This window comes from Neofelis nebulosa, chromosome 13 (genome assembly GCF_028018385.1).
Source record: "Neofelis nebulosa isolate mNeoNeb1 chromosome 13, mNeoNeb1.pri, whole genome shotgun sequence".
NCBI lineage: Eukaryota > Metazoa > Chordata > Mammalia > Carnivora > Felidae > Neofelis > Neofelis nebulosa.
In genome coordinates, this window is record NC_080794.1 from 19,274,075 (window position 1) to 19,282,185 (window position 8,111).

The window sequence follows — 8,111 nt, forward strand, 5'->3', positions numbered from 1 at the left end:
AGCCCCTTAAAGTACACCTGAGAACCAAGCAAAGAAATTGGTTTTAAACTGCTCTACATAGAGTAGGAAGGAGGGATTGGGTGGTATCATTCAACTGATTCATCAATTTCACCTGAATTTAATTTCCTGCGTCTCATCCAGGTGTGACCTGGAAAAGTAGCGTAAACTTTTTGCTTTGAATTTCTTATGTCAAGTGATTATGGTAAGAAATAATGAGAAAATGCGTGTATAAGTAAACGGCTCATTACGTGACGCATAGAAAACACTCAAAAGTTGTAATTATTATTCATTATATTTTCAGAAATTAGAAGGGGTAGAAAAGAGAGGAAAAGAAGCAAGGATGCTATGGGAAGAATGTTCCTATTCTCATAATCAAATCCACTATAATTCAAGTTCCTTATTTGGGGATCCAAATACCCCAATTCTTCAACCCATGAGTGAAACCACTTATGTAACATTGTGATGGTCACCTATTTACTTTCTAGTTCCAGCAACTACACATCTACATAAATATATACACTTTAAAACTTTCCACCTGTAGGAAAGATAAAATTCACCAAGCCAAGAGAATCATTTAAGACTCTGCAGTGTCCAATAACTGTTTCTGCATCCGAGGTATTAAACTCATTATGGAAGCCTTGATCCCCTTTAATACTATTAGTGAAGTTCAAATTTCTATCCTGCAACAAGTTCTTCCTGCTGAGAAGATGAAGCTGATTGAAGTCCATGGGAGGTGGGTATCAGTAAACAGATGGGAGCTTTTGCTCTCAGATCAAGTAACTTCTATATTCTCTCCACATGAGCAGTTTTTTTCTCTTCTTTCCTTTTAAGACAGAAGCACTGTACACTGATCAGGCATTTCTTCACCCAGCATCTTGTGATGAATTTTTTGAAAACTCACTGGGATTTCAAACACACAGTCTGCATATTCAGCCATTAGGTAATCTGCCAAAAATAAAAAGAGTTCCCTTTCCACAGAAAAAATGAACCAATGAATTACTTCAGATCTCTACCATTTGCTTTACTGTGATGCAGCTTGTCTCTTTTCGCTACTCCAATTCTAGTTTCAAGAAGTCTGCTTTTTAAAGTTTTTATCAAATAATAAAAAGATTCAAATAGAATACCACTGAAGAAAACAGAGTACAGCATAATGGAGCCATTACCAACTCCTGATGTGTAAATTCAGGCTTAGATCTTCGTCTTCATTTTCATCATCTTTCAGGATACATAGAAAGACACGTATACTCAACATTTCCCAAGATTATGTCAAAGACAATAATCACTTGGATGATTTTCTCCTCATTTGAATGGAAAGCTTCAGAGATGTTCTATATTGCTGCAAAACAATCATGACTGAGCAAAACTGAACTGTTCAAAATAGCCAAAATATAAGATGTAATGGGAAATTAAACTAAATTTGATCCCCATAGGTAAAGAGAATGCACTTATTACTCATTTGGAAAGGGACAAAGGAGAAGAAAAAAAGGGTAGGCACAAATATTTCAGGATATTTGTCTGAAGCACAGGATTTTGCAAATGTTCAAATTGTGATGCAAATATGAATTTTGTAGTTTATCTTTAATAATAACTGGTCTATTCTCTTCTCTTGTTTTTAATTCTGAAAGAAGGAGGATTATGATGCTTTTCAGGAACAGAACCAGCTGTGATTTGATCTATCATCTGATACATCCCAACAGTGGGAAATCCATCTTACTTGATTGATGAAAATAATAATATACTCGTCTTCTCGAGAAAACAAATGTCTACTGAAATTGGATAATGACCTATCCTGCCATCATGCTCAGAGAGTCCTGGGCAGGGGCGCAGGATGCCCCCTGAGAGGCTCGAGGATCTGAGAGTGGGGAGGACCTTACCCCACTTCCCAAACCAGGTTCAGGAGCTATATTGGGCTCTTCATATGACATGCTATGAGGTATGTGTATGCTAAGACTGGCCCAAGTAGCATATACATGTTTCCATTTGTCTTCCCAAGACAGCAGCTGGTATTTTTTCATGCCTCCAAGAAAGCCATAACAGCTGAAAAAAAAAGAGGGAGGCAGAAAGAGAAAGAGAGAGGGAGAAGATCTGAAAGTATCTTGGACCATAACAAGAGGGACCATAGGCAGAGTGACCTAGATAGACCGTGCATAGCAAGGACCCGATCAGAGAGTGTCCATGTGGGCAGGTGCTAGCACAGGAAGATACATGAGGTCAAGTGACCCCACCTGACACCACCCAGCTACAATGAATGAGAAAGAAGGGACAATCACTAACTGGATTTAAATGTCACTAAACAAAATCTAGTGCACATGCACCAAAATCCCATTGTCTGATACCAGGCAGAAGAGGCACTTTATAAAATTTGACAGAAAAACAAATACTTCTTTTGCACAACAGGGTACATGGTTTATAAAATTAAAACATTTTTGGACTAGCAGAAATCTTAAAAGTTGTCTACTCCAAACTTTTCATTTAGCCAATAGGGAAGCAAAAATTGGGGCACACGTGTGGCTCAGTGGGTTAAACATCCAACTTTTGATTTCAGCTCAGTCATGATCTCACTGTTTGTGAGTTCAAGTCCTGCGTCAGCCTCTGTGCTGACAGCTCAGAGCCTGGCGCCTGCTTTGGATTCTGTGTCTCCCTCTTCCTCTGCCCACCCCCCCCCCCCCACCTCAGAGTAAGTAAATAAACATTAAAAAAAACTAAGAAGCAAAAGTCTGGTAAGGTTAGGAGATTCGCACAAACTTCCTCTCAGAGTTAGTGGCAGGGTTAGACCCAGAACTCAGTGTCCTGTTTTCCACTTCAGACTTCCTTCTTCTACATCAGACTGCCTCACTGTCACTCTAAAAGCTGGATTTGTATTACTACAATGCAATTATCGTTTCAAAATAGACACAGCTTCATGTGAACTGTGAACATACTCATGCAGGCTTGACAGGTAGGCAACACGGCATGCCAGCTTATTATTCCTGCTTTCAGTGAATGTTAAAAATATGCCATCTGGGTGTTAAAAATGATTTTTGCTTCTGGACTTGCTAGAGGCAAGGAAAAGGACACTTTGTTATTATCACAACTGAAAACAAGTAGTTAAAACCACTTTTGAATATTTTATTACCAACCTGTCTAATGTATACTTTAAAACTAGGTAGAAAAGCAATCTAGAGTAAATCTGACTTTTAAGTTTATTTTGTCTGAAATAACAAATATGATTTGCAAAAATGCAAATTTCAACTATAAATAAATCATAACAGATACTTTATTCCAGACACTACTTTAAATTTGGGTTTTTTTTTAAATATAAATGCTTTGATATATGGCATTTCAAAGCTTTGTTATTAAGCTGATTGCACCAGGTAAGAGCGAAAAAAACCTTTCTGTGTCCTCTGATTACGTGTTACAATTAAGTTCCTTTTGTCACCAAAGCAGAAGTACAAGCATGTGCAAAATCCTAAAAATTTTGTTCATTTTTTTGTATTTTATGTCATGCTAATTTTGATAAGTTTTCTGATCTCATAACCTTCATTTCCTAACATCAAATCTGACATTTTTCCAATTTTTAAGCTTCATATATTTCACATGTATTCTAAGCCATTCTTTCCTAAAATTGATAAATGGATATTTTTATTCTGTAGTCATTATCCCTTGGTTTAATTCTCTTTTGGGATATTTATAGATGTCACCTATTTATTCTAGTCACAGGAACCATAAATAACATTGAACAGAAATTAGTACTGTATATGCATATAATTTTTATATCCATCAGTACATTTGATATTCAAAACAATCTAGTGAGTAGAAATCATTAAAAAATTAGGATAACAGCAACAACAATGAAGTGATACTGATAGGCAAGTTTATTTAATCATTCTCAATTAAAGATGATTTTTTTAAAAAGCTCAAGGAGTTTAAATTATCAAGGTCAACTAGCTGATATTCCACATATATTTCAACTCAAATGTGTACAAGAGAATTTTAGAATAAAACCAGCTTCAGAAGAAACTTAAGAAAAATACTTAACAAACGTAAAATGATAAAATAAAAATATGCAACGTGACATTATTCAGTCACGAGTAGAGAGAAGGAAACAGCTATAGCCGCATTGCCCAGAAGACCTGCCACAACTCATCTGACTCCTGCTGAGAAGCTAACAGAAATAATACCACAGGCGTCAGAAAGAAATTAGGTACATCCCGCCATCCCTGTCTTTCCTCATGAGAGTGACGTGGTAATGCCAGATGCTAATGGGAGAGATGAAGTCAATAGTCCCAGGAGCCAAGACCCTTCTGGGTATAGGTTCTAAAACAGACAGATCTATGCAAGTAGAGATGGTTGCCAGAGCCCAGTGGTTAGATTTGAGGATATTTAACTTTTCTGCATCTGTAGTTCAAAAGACGCGTGTATCAGGACTCTGCTTTGGGGTAAGAGGCAGCAGGTGCAGTAGGACCAAAGTTTCCCCGCGGAACAAACACAGAACAAAAATAAATCGTATTTTAAAGACACCAGAGAGCTGTAATGCAACAATGAGCCAATGGACTAAAATTCAAGAAAGGAAAGCCTTTCCTATCACTTTCCCTCCTTAATTTCATTCATGATTTATCACCACCCACATTATACAGGGCAGTCACTTACCTGAAACCCACAGCCAAATATCTCTGAGAATTCAGATGTTTTCTAGGTTTAGAAAAGCAATACAGTGTATATATATTCTACTTCCATTCTGCTCCCCACAGGACCTGGGACAGTGACCCCAGATCAAGCCCGTTGATATTTCTGTAAATAAAGATATGAATATTGACTCTAATTGTGATGAACAAAGATTATACACAGTATTTTGTTAATTCAGGTCAGGAGACTCCAGAGGAGTTATGACAAAACTTTAGGTTTTCAGGAGTTTTTTTTATTTCAGAATTGTGCCATAGAAAGTGCAGGGATTTATTATATTTTTATCATTGTCATTAATTGTCTATATGTCCCCCTAAAATGCAGGTCCTGCGGGTCAGGGACCCTCTGAATGCGAATCGTTGTGGCCCAGATCCTATAATAGTACAGGACTCATAAGAGGTTTACAGTAAGTGAAAGAAACGTGTTTTCCAAAACGATGTCCAGGAAACAAAAATGGAGCTGCTCTGTCAACCACAATACAAATCTGAGTGCTATTTATTTCTTCATGAGTATTGAGTCATGAGTAACAAGACTTTTCAGCTGAGCAGATCTGAGTGTCTCGAAAAGTCACAGTCCTTGTATACGTTGAGACAAGAAAAATGCAAACGTTTAACGTAGATGGAATGTGGAGAATTATGATAAAATAAGACTTCTTACATTTCCTACTTGAAAAAGGGGAAATAATTTTCCTCAAGAAGACGATCTCTAAGAGCTTTTCACTTAAAATGCACCACTTCTTCCTGGGGAATGGCAATTTATAAACAAAATATTATGAACTGTTTGTGTAGTAAAAATGCAAGGAACAGGGGTCATCCCAATACACAAGTATATACTAATGGCACATTTAGCAAGAGAAAATAGGAAAGAATATAAGGTTCACACTGTATCCATTTAAAAGACATTTCTTAATACAAAATACCTCAGCTTTTCATGCTACTGCAATCTTTGGTTTAAATTAGATCTTGAGAGGTCACAAGGGAGTTAACACCTATGTCACATGGGGGTGGAGAGTGGAGAAGCTATATTGGAGTCTATTTTTAAAATAAACAGATGAATGAGCACAATTGGTAAAAATGCACCAATTAACAAGTCTTCATTTTACCATACAGTATGTCTGGGAGTGTATAAAGTCTGTTCCAAGATACAGGATGAAGACAATGCCCTTGACTTTGTCCCTGAGCTTGCAGGATGTTTTTTCTCTTTTTAAGAAATAAAAACAGGGGCGCCTGGGTGGCGCAGTCGGTTAAGCGTCCGACTTCAGCCAGGTCACGATCTCGCGGTCTGTGAGTTCGAGCCCCGCGTCAGGCTCTGGGCTGATGGCTCGGAGCCTGGAGCCTGTTTCCGATTCTGTGTCTCCCTCTCTCTCTGCCCCTCCCCCGTTCATGCTCTGTCTCTGTCCCAAAAATAAATAAAAAACGTTGAAAAAAAAAATTTTTTTTAAAAAGAAATAAAAACAATACAAGAATGTCAATTAGAGGCATGAGGGCACGTTCTTCATTATTAAGAACTGAGACAGGAAAAGCACTAGTCTGAGCTGGTAAGGAAGTATGGGGCTTGGACAGAACCTTCACTGGTGTTCAGGGTAAGGGTGAATGGGAGCCACAGGGAATGAATTTTCCTCATGAAAGAAAAGCGTGTGCAAATCTAACAGGGGAACTGGGTGGGAGACAGTGCAATGGCCTAAGCCAAAAGCATTGCCCAGCTTTGGTTTCAGGTGTGGCCACTGTGGGAAGGAAATTACCAGGGATTAAGCCTTGACAACTCCCTGATCCTTCCCAGGGGTTGTCAAGATGCTTTGCCCGTGCTTAACGCCCTTGCTGCATAAGCAGCTTCTAATTGAACAACTAAATTGTATACTCTGCCAACTTAGCCTTCTTTTGGCCACACTGGTTTGGGAGAAAATCAAGGAAAAAAAACCCCACAGGATAGCTTTGAAACATTATTTAAATAGCCTTATTCCTACATAAAATGCTTCTGATCCTGTTCACATTTACAAATAGTACCCAGTATTTGTGACTATATCTTCATTGCTTTCTTTATATTCCTCTACACATCATGTTGCTTATGAAACCCAAACAGAAAGTGAGCAGTGGGAAGGTGGAAATCCAGTGTAATCATCAAGAATGTGGCTTTGGGAATTTGATCATTATGAGTCCCAGAACAATACTTACTGAATTAATAATCATAAGCAAATGACCTACTTTCTCAAAGCCTCAACATATCTTTATTTTAAAGTTTTTATTTGTTTTGAAAGAGAGAGAGGGAGGGAGAGAGACAGACAGAGAGAGAGAGCAGGGATGTGGCAGAGAGAGAGAGAGAGAGAGAGAGAGAGAGAGAATATCTGAAGCATGCTCCAGGCTCTGAGCTGTCAGCGTAAAGCCCAATGTGGGGCTTGAACTCATGGACCGTGAGATCACGACCTGGGCCAAAATCAAGAGTCAGACACCTACTTGACTGAGCCAACCATGCTCTGCAAAGCCTTAACATATTTTATATGACAATTATAGATTAAGCCAATAAAGCACTCAGGACCGAGTTTGGCATACAGTTTGAGTTCAACATGAGTCAGCTGTTGGTATTACTACTAACTGGCTCCACTGCTGAGTATTGTCCAAGAAATACCTTGTAATAATTTGTAAATATTTTAAATTACATTAGCAACATTAAAATATTACCAACAGAATTGTAATCATTTTGTCATTTTAATAATTAAGACAGGCTTATGTAATTTTCTGCTTCATAACAAAACTGATGTTATGTGTCACATTTGTTACTGTACTATGCAGAGACCAGTTCATCCCTGTGCTCCTGAGCTTGGAGCTTGTTCACACAGCAGCCTTTGCAGATCAGCACTCCTGCCTCAGTGACATCATTGCCCATGACAGACCTCGGGAATTGTTATTTTAGAGGAAAGGAGTATGTTGCAGAAATAAGAAGTAAGGAAGGTTGCTGCAAAGAGCCATCTCATATTTCATCCATTGAAATTTCTTAAATGTCAAGTCTGGACGTTTCTTTGTTAATAAACATTTCTATTTTTCTGAGGAATTTGGATATTAGCTTCAGTTTGACCTTTGTAGTAGAAAAGCATGTAGCTTTCAGGACTTGACAATGATAGCAACTTCTGGAACTTCAACACAGATTTCTTAGAATCCTCATTTTGACACCATAATATGTAGGATATTCTTTCCCAGTGGGAAGGAAACATTGTCTTTTGGATAGACGACAATTTCCGCTGCCAGGAACAAAGCGTGCCTCCCCCTCTCAGCAGCCATGCGTGCCTCTACTGTTCCAGCATCCTCTGAAGAAAACATGTATGTTGTGTATCCCATATTTTGTCAGAAAATACCAGTCACACACACCAAACCTTCTAACAATAAATCCATCAGTTTGTGTGTGTTATAGCGCTAAATAGACAAAAATAAAATTTTAACTATAGGATAGCAAAATCA

At 38.1% G+C, this 8,111-nt stretch overlaps 1 long non-coding RNA gene across 1 annotated transcript; it reads left to right on the forward strand.

Moving 5' to 3' along the window:
• The first annotated feature begins 6,111 nt into the window (after positions 1–6,111).
• Positions 6,112–7,713, forward strand: LOC131492365 (uncharacterized). The gene is made up of 2 exons (XR_009252030.1): positions 6,112–6,199; positions 7,449–7,713. It is a non-coding gene; the product is annotated as an uncharacterized LOC131492365 (long non-coding RNA).
• Positions 7,714–8,111: the final 398 nt, after the last annotated feature.